We start from the raw sequence: 12,441 nt of genomic DNA, 5'->3' as shown, positions 1-12,441 counted from the left end.
TGCTTTGGTGACCAATTTAACCATGTATTACTGTAGACAAGCTGTCTTTTATTTTTGTGGATGGGAGAAGCCGTATTCCATGCTTAATATATAACTGTAAAATGTCCTTTTCAAAAGTAACCACTGGTCCTCACTCTAGATTCTTGTTGCTTAAAATATGGTCCACACCTGTGAACTTCTTAAAAATAATCTCAGGTTTCTCTTAAACTGGAATTGGCATTTTACAAAGGTAACTATGCAGTTTCTATACAAATCACGGTTCTAGATAGTCATTACATACTATGGAGATAATTCTAAGTACCTACTAGCCACTTAAATACAAGGTTGTTTTTCTTCACAGTAGAGGTTTTTAATAAGTGGCTTTGACTCCTATACCCTTCCTCAGGTCTGTCAGCAAACATCATGGAACAAAGGCCAAAGGTTCAGGCTCTTGTGTCATTTAATGAGGTGTATATATCTGTATTGATGAAATGTAGTTCCTTACGTGAATAATTAGAGGAGGACTTGGAAGAAAGACATTAAATGTGTGAGCATGACCATATGGCTTTTAGAGCAAAAAAATCTTTGAAAGCAAAATTATTAATAAGAGGCATTAACATAGTTGATTGATCCTGTTTTCATTGGCCTATCAAATATTGTATTTGAATTATACAGCATACGAAGGTCAACTTTACCTTGCACAAGTGATAAATACATAACTGTTAGCCTAAAAACGTAGTTTGAGGTGTTTCACTCTTATCTGTCAGCTTTTTTTAAAACCTTAAAGTATAGAAAAAGTTATGGAGAATATGCTTGAAATGTATGGGATAGGATGAGGGAGAGGACATTAAACATTAGAGCTAATTGACAAGTCTAGAGTGGAAGGAAAAGAGTTTGTGTTCAGTTTGGAAGCAGCAAGCCATCTGAATTCAGAAACAATACACAAGGGAAAAAAAAAAGAAAACAGGGAGCTGAGATTGGTTTATAGAAGGAAAGGGAGCTGGGTGTATTTTCACAACGACATAAGCCCAGAGAGTGTGCAGGATGGGTAGCTGGGAGACCTCATTCCATCTGAAACTGTGGGGTGAACCACACAGTGAGAAAAAGGTTCATATTAGGCAGTAGGAATGAGGGAGAACTGAAAGGGCAAAAAGATGGGCAGTGTGTGAGATGACATTTGTTCTCTGGTTTACTGAAGAAGCATTGGCTTTGGGCAACTGAATTTGGTTGGGCAAATTTTTCTGCATATGGTACAACTTTCTGTCTTTTTGAGTCCTGTATTTGCGTCCCATCATAAGCCAATCAACAGTGTAATTGTTTCTTCTGTGGGTGTCTTTTTTCTGCTTGGGATTTGCACATTGAAAAAGGCTGAAGCATGCATAGGATTCTCAGGAGCCTCCCCTGACCACGAGGGCTTTTAAATTAAATAAATACAAAACTCACAACATTTAGCTTTTCTCTAGGCAAAACCAGGCTCAGAAAGCCCCACTAATGTGGCAACATCATGCCTTCAGGTGTTTCTTGCTTTCAGAACACAGAGTTAGACAGGCACCAACCTATTCAGAAGTCAGATGCTCCCAAGGTAATGGGAACTAAGCATGTGAGGAGGTACAAAACCAAGGAGCGGTAGTATTAATCCATGTGCTGTAATTTTAAATTTTAAAATAACAGAGAGACCCAAGGCACGTTTAATAAACTTCCAGAAGGTAAATAACAATAGCCACTAAATGATGTTATATCTTGAAATACACAGCTGAGGTGTATACACACACACACACACACACACACACACACACATATAAAATCATCCTGATCTCATACATTTGGAGGAAAAAATTAATATTATGAAGATCTGTAGTGAGCAAGAGTTTATACGAAGAGCAGGAATCTATTTTTTTCCAAGTCAAACTTTTTTCTGTCGATACGATCCTATAAATTATCTTTTAGAGACCACACACCCCCTAAAAAAAAAACTTTTTTTTTTCAAAATCCTTAACTTCGGATGTTGATGAAGTGTTTACTTTTACCCTCGACTTCATTGGCATTCCATCTTGCCATTTCTAAATTGTTACCTAAATATAGATATAAAATATGTCCTTTTTAATGTGCTCATCCCAAAAGTTATTAAAGTGCACTAGAATTCATTACTGAAAATTGATTTTCTGATGAATATCATACATGCATATGAACAAGTGAACATAAAAATATATATTTATAATTAAGAATATTCGTGTGCATCAAGCATGAATTTTACCTTAGTATGTGTGTGTGTTTGTGTAAATATTAAATTAGAGATTTCAGACGGGCGCAGTGCCTCACACCTGTAATCCCAGCACTTTGAGGGGCTGAGGCAGGCGGATCATGAGGTCAGGAGTTTGAGACCAGCCTGGCCAAGATGGTGAAACCTTGTCTCTACTAAAAATACAAAATCAGCCGGGCTTAGCGGTGTTTGCCTGTAGTCCCAGCTACTCGGGATGCTGAGGCAGGATAATCGTTTGAACCCGGGAGGTGGAGCTTGCAGTGAGAGGAGATAGCATCATTGCACTCCAGCCTGGGCGACAGGGCGAGACTCCGTCTCAAAAAACAAAACAAAACAAAACACATAAAATAAATTAGAGATTTCAAGTCTAAACTCCTTGTTTTCTAACTCCCGCTCCACTCATTGAAATCACAATCTTCCCACTGAGAAACAGGAGCAAATGACAGCTACAGTACCTTTTAAGTGACAGTTTGTCACTTAATTTGTCTCAGATTACAAAAGTAACATGCATTTAATCTCTTGTTTGTAAACAAACTCCATTTTGTTGTTGTTACAGATAGCATCTACATGGCATTCTTCAGTTAGTCTGCAAGGTAGACTAGACATTCCATGGGGTCAGGGGTTTGTTTTGTTACTTTGCTTTCCCATAGCCTAACATGGCTTGCACACAGCATAGCCTGACTGCTTTTGATTGAATTCGTTAGGTTGAAGTCAGCTATATATTCCTGAAGCCTTTCGGGGTTTACCTCTTAAGGTTGTTGTGATAATTAAGTATATTGATAGAGGTAAGGAACTTAGAGCCTATTGACTCATATACTTCAGTGTTAGCTATTGTTTGTTCATTTATATTGGCATTTGTTCCTGGCTATGCGAGGCAAACCTATTAGGTTGGTGCAAAAGTAATTACAGTTTTTATATCTGAACATGCAATCACTAAAATTCATTGAGTGCTTACATAAGTCTGCTAAGTTCTAAGTTTCGTGTCTCTACCAACTTGTTTCTCACAGCAATCCTAAGAGATAAATATTACTGTTATATCCATTTTATAGAGAGGAGGACTGAGACAAAGCTAGGAGAAGCAATGCATTCATGGTCTTCCATCCCAGAAGATGCAGGCTTGGGATTCTGATTTCAGAGGTCATGCCCTCAGCATCGTTTTACTCTTTCAAAATGAAACCAAACTTCAAAAGATTGCTGAACTTGACAAAGTCTATGGTTTCTTCGGCTGTTGAGAGCCTGCCATGGCATTGTGCTTAGGTCAATTTAAACTTAAAGCATATAATTTCTCTAAGGCTTATAGACTCATTTCTTCTTTCTAATCAAAGAGTATTGCATTGCTCAAGTCTACCACTTTACCTGTTTTGAACATTTGGCTTCTCTTTCTAGCTCTTTTTACTTTGTCTTTTCTGTATACTGTTATTATGCTAAATCTCCCTAATGAATTCTTTGGACCTATTGCTCGTCTTCTTAAAAATAATTTCTCCTTGTCTACATCAGAGGTCAGCAAAATTTTTCTGTAAAGGGTCAGACAGTAAATATTTTAGGCTTTGCAAGACACATACCATTATACCACTCTCATCCTGCTGCTCCTCCTCACCCTCTTCTCCTTTCCTTTCTCCTCCTTCTCCTTCACGATTTTCTTCTCCTCCTCCTCCTTCTGTTTCTTCCGATCCTTCTACTTTCTCTTCCTTTTCTCCTTCACAACCCTTTAAAAGTGTAAACCCTTCTTAGCTGGTGAGGAGAGAACATGCTAAGACCAGCTACATGGCAAGTTTGGCCCACAGGCCTGCTCTGCACAGCACTACTATTTCAGGTCAGAGAACTTGGTGCCCTAGGAAAAAGAATGAGGCTGCTTCTGCCAGGGACAGTCAGCCCAGGAGCTCCAGCTTCCCCAGGCCCTGCTAGCCACCCTGAGGACTGCAAAGGTCACTATCTATCTCCAGCACACCTGCCACTCATTCCCAGTACACACATCTGTTTGGAAGGCCTGGCTACAGCACTGGTTCTCAACCCTTAGCATGCACCAGCACAGCCTTGAGGTTTGTTAAACTACAGAAGTCTAAGCCCCATCCCCAGAGATTCTGATTCAGTAGGTCTGGGATGGGGCCTGAAGCAAAGAGAATGCTAGTAGACTGGAGATCTCACTTTGAGAGCCACTGGCCGGCAGGTAAAGCTTAAACTCTTTAGCACAATGTTCAAAGCCCCTCACAGACTAATCCAGCCCATTTTCAGTTATAGCCTTCATTACAGTATTCACTGTTCCTGATGCCTTTGCACTGTGTGCCTCTTCTGCCTGAGTCTTGCTGCTCCCTTTGCCATCTTTACCTGTCACAGTCCCTCCTTCCTCTAAGAGTCTATGCATTTGTCCACTCCTCGCAAAGCCTCTTCTCATTCTTCTAACCAGAACTCCATCTCCTCTTTGGATGAACGCTGATCTGCTATCCCTCTGTGCGAGAGAATTGTAGCTCTCTATCATACACTTGCTGCTGGGTTTTTAGGGAAGAAAGCACTGAGTTTTACACACATTAAGTGTTCAGTAAATATGTGTTGAATAAACGGATGTGAATAACTGAATGAAGGCAGGGAAGAAAAGTGTATTATTATTTGTCCTGCTTGGTATGTGATTGAGTCAGTCCTTTTCAGATAACATCTCCAGTTAATTAAGTCAAAATAAGACCCACTTTTCAAGCACTTTAGATCTGTAAAATCCCAAAAGCCATTTATGTTTTTTTTTTCTCAGAGCAGACAAATGAGGAGTGCATTAATTCTTAATAGCATACTAAAAACAAACCTGAATTATGTGAGAGAAATAATAAGATCTCTTTGTCTGTCTCTTGTCTGTATGCTTGGGGAGATGGGCCTCCTGGTGTAGAGACATGCAACAGTAAATCCTAGACTTTGCTAAGGAGAAAAGCCCACATTTCCTAGTCGATTTCCTACAGCCTTGACGATGAATAATGGAACCATACAGGACTTAGAACAATAATGAATCTAATTCTTAGTCATTGGTGGTTGGTAGCTGCTAACCTTAACATTTCCTAATCTGAAGACATTTCTCAACCATTAATACTTCGATAGAATGGTAAAATAATGACAAAGAATATTTAAAGGGTTCAAACAGTACCTGACCCATTGTTGCCCCTTGATGAACAGAAAATAATATTATTTTGTATTTATCCAGATACCATTAAATTTGTTAAATTTTATGTGGAAGACCTGAGGCAAGAAATATCTCACCCAAGATATTTCATGAAATTTGGCCTTCAGTTCAATTTTGGACTTAACTTTGTCATTTACCAGTGCTATGGTCTTGGACAAGCTTACAATTTTTCATCTATAAAATGGAAATAATAAGAGGGCCTATCTAATAGGTACTTTTGGAATTATTAAATGAAGTGTTCTATATAAGGTTCTGAGAATATCACCTGACACATGGAAACACAGAAATAATATGAGCTATACAAATAAAAACTTACCTAGAGCTTCATCCCTTTCTTTTAAAATTAATTAATATTTACAGTTTCAAGAGCTTAGCATGGCTTTAACTTCAGTAGCAATATCTTAAAAGTGCACATGATGGAGAGGTTGCTCCATGCAGAATAGACCAGCCATTCTATAGTAAAGATTATATTATCATTAATTTACCACTTATGTCCTTGCTTGAGAGGAAAGGCTAAATTATACATATATATTAATTAGATACAGAAAGAGATTAATATATAGATTTACATATGTATGTGTAGGTAGATATGTTTATTTGTTGGTTGGTTGCTTTATCATGCAGCTATTCTATTTGGGGGAACAATTTTAATGCAAATATTAAAGAGAAAAATATCAACATAAAGATAAAATAACAGTAACCTTCATATTTCCTAGACTGTACATTAAATAAAAAAAATCATCAGACATCCAAGTGCACTGAGAAGCAACAATAGCAGTTTCTCAAAGAGGAAAACTATGTACACATACACACGCACACCCATACACACACACAGAACAGCAAACTCCCCCGATTTCACGGACTTTTCATTAGCAAAACAAGCTTTCTGCAGAGGAAATGAAAAAGGAGAGGACTTTTCATAATGTGGAAACTGTCCATGTGAGAGGAACAGATGCATTCGACAAGGATGGTAAGTCAGATGCAGTCTAAAAGTCGAGTGAGTCAACATTGAAATAATCATCAAACCTTTCCTCAGATAGAAATGGGGGCAAAAGGAAAATAGCCATGGTGCAAAAGACATATTCATGTGGCGATGACTTAGCAGCAGTGGACAGGAAGCTGCTAAGAATAAGTTGTGTAGCCAGAGACGGAGAGGGAAGGAGCTGGCCTTGCCCTCCCTCAGGTCCTCTCCCTCTGGCCATCTTTCTCTTTCACCAGAGGCGCCCTTTGTGAGGACCTCCTCACCTCTCTTACAGTGTCCAGTTTACTCTGGATGTCCTCCTCTGTTCTCACCTGGCTTCTTCCTAACAGACGAGAATGCAGAAATTATAACTTTTTGAGGTATTTATTTAGTAAAGTGGGTTTCTTTGTTTGTTTGTTTGTTTGTTTGTTTGTTTGTTTTTGAGACAGAGTCTCGCTCTGTCACCCAGGCTGGAGTGCAGTGGCACGATATTGGCTCACTGCAACTTCCAACTCCCCAGTTGAAACAATTCTCCTGCCTCAGCCTCCTGAGTAGCTGGGGCTACAGGCATGTGCTGCCATGCCCGGCTAATTTTTGTGTTTTTAGTAGAGCCAGGGTTTCACCATGTTGGTCAGGCTATTCTCAAACACCTGACCTCAAGTGATCTGCCAGCCTTGGCCTCCCAAAGTGCTGGGATTACAGGCTTGAGCCGCCGCACCCAGCCCTTTAGTGAAGTTTTATTCTCTGTGCTTAATTTAATAAAAATCAGGTTAAATTTCTTCTCTATCTTTCTTTTAAAAAGCTTCTTTTTTATTTCTGTATAGCAAAGCATTTTATGTATATACACATATATATATTTAGTGTACATTTTTATATATGTGGATATATACATATTTTGCATACACATACCTGTGTATATAGCGATGTATACAAACACATAGGCAAATTGTAGACACACACACACACACACACACATTGCTCAATAGAAAAAAATTTTAACTCCACATTGCACAATGAAAGAAAACAAGGTGATTAATTTTGGCAACTATATTTTCCCCAAAATATTGCATTAAATTATCTTTTACAGATACAGGTTTGGGTGTTTATGATGACAATGTCTAATTTTTAACACTGTTCTGCCAATACTACAAGAAAAATTACTTTGAATAATCTTATTTAGGTACTAAGCAGTTGTAATTAACTCCTTCCTATATATTCCATTTATTCTGACAACGAAAATGTGTAGCTCAAGCTTGTTATCATATGCAAGTCCAGGATTTAGTAGTATAATTCCTGTCTTAGAATTGACCTTCATGTCATTTTAATTTTTAGACTATTTGGTGTTCTCAAAAGCAAATAAAGGACCAATGTAATATTTAAAACACTTGACAAATGTAACAAACAGGTGACAAATTCAAAATAGAAAAATCTATGTTTCATTAGGGCAAAAGAAGAGAGCAACATACGGTAATATAATTAGTCTGCTTAGGAAAACACATCCACAGAATATATGCTGCTGGAGAAATGTAACAGGAGACTCACTCGTCTACTGCAAGGCCTTGAAAAATGTAGGTCTCTGTAAACAATAAAGAAAGAAAAAATATTCTTCTCTAATTATTAAAGAGATGTTCAACCATCTGCAAACTATTTTTTAAGTTCTTGTTGTTCCCTTCCTTTGATTCCTATCAAGCCATGTTGTACCTTTGCTACTTTTGAGAATAGTGGGACTTTGAAGTCAATTAAACTCATTCCTCAGCTTGAAGGGAACAGCAGGTAGAAAGTTGTCTTTGGCTCCTCATTAAGTAGTATATTGTTCCTTTCAATGATCTAATATCTGCAGCATAATCCACAATTCCGCATGTAGGTCTGGGTGATTATGCTTTTTCATATTATTTTTATTATTTTGGCAATACGAAGTCTAGGAGTAGGAACTAAAAGTTAGTACTTAAATCCTGGGGCAAGTAGGGAGGATACTGATAATGAACAATTTGTGAAATTATTTTTATTTTTGTTTTGCAACTTATGAGAAATCAAGAAAGGGAAACAAATTAAAGATCAATGCCTTGTTCTTTTAGAAAAGATTATATCTAAGATTGTCATAAGCTCAGCAATTCTCTCATTTTACGTCATAAAGGTTATTTTTAAAATATAGATTTAGACATAGGAAACATTTTTAGATGAACCAAATGCTTTTTTTAAAGTTTCAAATTTACTTCTTTTATTTCTTTCTTTTACTTCTTTACTTTCTTTATTATTTATTTATTATTTACTTATTTACTTCTTTATTTACTTTCTTTTATTTCTTATAGGCCATCTCAGTTTGAAGTAGAACTCAGAGTTTTCTTCCCACCTTAGCCTCGTTAGCAAAAGTATCTGCCTATGCTTTATGTCTGAATTGCAGGAAGTTTAGCTCTAAGTCAATATATAAGACAGTATAAGAAAGAATAAAAGTCTATGGCTCCTAAGGAGAATGGGCTTTTCTATCCTAAAATCTATCACAACTCAAACAGGTCAGAAGCTAGTTAGTGGAAGGGTTTGTTGGATTATTGGTTCATTTGGGGCCACTTATTTTCTTTGGACTCTAGTTTTCTTATCTATTACACAAATCCTACCTGTCATACCTATTTAATATGATTATTAACAGAGAAACATAGGTGAAGCTACTTAATTAATTATAAATAATTGAACAAATCTTTACTAGCAGGATGGCAATGACAATAAAATAGCCTTTTCATTTTTAGAAGTCTGCTGTTTAATTCAGTAGTTGGCAGGTAGTAGACTATCAATAAAATTTGTGGAACTAAATTAAATCAAGACCAATGGAATTTGAAAAAGAAACAAAGCAACAAGCAAACACAGTGGAATTTGAAAAAGAAACAACAAAAAATGTGTTTGAAAGACTTCCTCTTGTAAGAGAAGGCTCGGATTCCAGAATTAGAAAAACTAAAAATGAATCACTTAAAATTTACCTAAACTCAAGATTCCTTTTTTAGTAGTAGAGAGAAATAAACTAAAACCACAGGGAAGAACTTGGCAAATGGTGTAATATAAATTATTAGAAAAAAAGCGATTAAGTGAAGAAACAGCTTCCGAAAAACATGTCAATACTTATGTATAAAATATCTAAAGTGCTTCAGGAGGTAATCCAGTAGGAAGCAATGTGGCATCATGATGGAATTGGAGGTGATGTTTGTTTTGTGTTGGGATTTTTCCAAGCTCAAGTAGAAGCACAGCACTAACAAGTCAACTTCTGGTTGTTATCAATTCATTTTGCACCTGGAGGAGAAAAAGAAAATACTTCAGAACACAGTGGAAACTTTCTAGAGGATTTAATACCATGTCATGTAAATCTCTGTAAAGGGAAAAATCTGGTATGCAGCACTTAGTAGCAACAAAGCTTGTGTGCTAGGATAGAGTCAATTATCCAGTTAGTGATTTGTAAGAAGAAAGTTTTCCTGGAAGAACTTCTAAATTTTAAAAACAAACAACAAGCAAAAAACTAATCGTCACTATTTAGATCATTTCTAAAGGGAAATTTTAAAAGACAGAAATCAACTGGTTACAATGCTCATTTTATTACATACATACATACATACATACATACATACATATGCATGTGTGTGTTCGTGCATTTCTAACTCAAGCAATTTTATTCTGTTGGCTGTCCTACAAGCACACAGATATCTTTTCTCTTCTGAGCCCATATTCTCACAATACTGCTGCTTTCCAATCTCTTCTTTTCTCCTTTACGACTTGCCTGCAGTTCTTGAAAGAAAATTAGAAAGGAGATCTTAGAGTCAGAGGGGCCCTGACAAGATTATCTGATCTTCTATTGTATAATTCTCCATGTTTTACTGAGCAGAAAACTCAGTTCTAGACTGGTTAAAGGACTTGCCCAATGTCACACAGTTTTGATAAAAAGGAGACACTACCTTTTGCAATATTACCTTGTTTTATTTCCTTCCAGAAATTTATCATTATCAGAAGTGATTTCATTACTTTATTAGTTTACATGCATTTGACTGTGTTCAAACACTAAAATATACACCCATGAGTTTAAGGACTCTGACTATCTTATTAATACCTAGAATCCCCAGCACTTAAACAATGGTTAGCATGTCATAGGTATTCATATATATTTATTGAATAATGAACCTGAATTTTGGTCTTGTGTTTGTAAACGATGCCTTTTAAAACTTTACCAAATAATCTTGTGAAAAACAGCATAGAATAGTTAATAATATCTGACTGGTTCTATCCAGCCCACATTACCTAATATATGCATTGTTAATTAGCAAAAGGCCTATAGAATGTTAATATTTTTAACTCCTTAACAAATATGAATAGTCTGTGGTTCATTTAAATGCCTTAAGGAGGAAGAAAATCCCAAAACTCTGTTCACTTGGGAATCAGATAGTGCTGAACGTTCAACAAATACCTATGCTCACTTTCACAATGAGAACCCTAATTTAGCTGGGATGTGGCAAGGCACCTGGTTAAAAATATTTACTTTCTCCAACACCGTTACATCAAGGGATAGTCCGGTGACACAGTTCTGGCCCATGAGACAGTAGTTGAAGGTTTCTGAAAAAGTTTTGCTTCTTTGCTATTGGTTCCTCCCCCTTTTCTTCCCACTGTTCTTTCTACTTGGACCGACCAGATGCCTGGAGCAGCAGCTTGGTTGAGATGTGAGTTTATAACTCTGAGAATGTTAAGGAAAATGAAAATTGCCTGTTGCTTGTTGGTGTCTTGATTCACTGTTCCAGTTCTAGACATTTTATGTCTTGACATAAATATACCTCTACACCATTGTTGGCTGTTTTTTTTCTTTTATTTGCTGCCAAATAATTTTCTACATAACACGATTTTGAACTTTCTAAGTGTAAATTTGAAGAAAAATTCTCTAGGCCTCACTTTCTCTACCTGTAAAATGAAGAGCATAGACTAGAACTCTGACTCATTTTCCAGCTCAGAAAATGCTAGCGCCTCTAGACTGCTCTCACCTCTTGAAAACAAAGTCATGGTAATGTGCTCCACAAACCTTACGAGTTTATGTCAATAAACTTCAGCTGGACTTCTGGTAACTGTCTGCCTTGTAAGTTAACACTTGTTCAGAAGAATTATGTGCTGAATATACTCTAATATTCTGTTACTTTTAGGATGCTAATATAGTAATAATTTTATATACTGCTGGGATTCTCTCTATGTTCATTCCTTCAAGTTAGCTTCATTGTTACTGAAATTCTGAGAAAAGGGAAAACCCTGTTAAGTCATGTTTGTAGAGTAAGAAATTAAAAACAAAGATGAATCCATTATCATTTTAATTTACTTCATCAAGAATTTTTCCCTTGTCTGCAAGTTACAAATTCCCTCCTTTGCCTACTTTTCTCTCTAATCCATTCTCTTGTTCATCTTCCCTCTATAGCCCAAGTCTCCATTGCCTGCATGAAATATATTATTATACTCAGTAGGGGAAGTGACTGCACCCCTACACACAATGTCTGTGTCCACAAAATAAATGTCAAGGAAAGACCTACAGTTGAGTGGTAGCCTCTTTACAAGATGTCATCAGGCACCTATCATTCATGTAGATTATTTCACAATTTACAGGACAATGCTGCATTGCTGTATGAATTATGTTAGATGTTTACTACTTAAAATGTCATTTAAAATCGAACATTCCCCCCAGCATTTTTATAAAGCTCTTCTCTGATATAGTTCTTCAAAATGTTATGATGTTATAAAATCTAACGATTTTGTTAACATAGACAAAATAGACATTTCAGCGACATCGACATTTGTTATTTAATTAATGCAACTAATGGAGCTTTGAGGACTGGTTTTTGGAATCACTGACTTAGAAAATAAGTAAGGGCATTTCTTCTACAATCTGTTTACTCAGAGAAAGCAACTACTAAAAATTGTATATGTATATAAACACTTTAATGTGAGTAGACATGCTTTTTCTATTATTCATTTTGCAATTAAACTGCTTTTTGATAGTAGCTGAAAAAAACATATACTTTAAAAAAATACAACATACATGATTTATTTATGAATGCATAAATCTATATCACAGTT

The 12,441-nt window shown here is 36.4% G+C and overlaps 1 protein-coding gene across 1 annotated transcript in view; it reads right to left on the bottom strand.

Annotated features, from left to right (window-relative positions):
• Nucleotides 1-7,392: 7,392 nt before the first annotated feature.
• PPP1R1C (protein phosphatase 1 regulatory inhibitor subunit 1C) overlaps nt 7,393-12,441 on the bottom strand; it is a 143,109-nt gene continuing 138,060 nt past the window's right edge. Inside the window, exon 6 of the mRNA XM_077957298.1 lies at nt 7,393-9,636. The gene's annotated coding sequence lies outside the window, so the exon portion shown is untranslated. The remainder of the gene's footprint in view (nt 9,637-12,441) is intronic.

Source organism: Macaca mulatta, chromosome 12, assembly GCF_049350105.2.
Source record: "Macaca mulatta isolate MMU2019108-1 chromosome 12, T2T-MMU8v2.0, whole genome shotgun sequence".
Lineage (NCBI taxonomy): Eukaryota > Metazoa > Chordata > Mammalia > Primates > Cercopithecidae > Macaca > Macaca mulatta.
This window is presented reverse-complemented; position numbering and strand designations above follow the sequence as displayed.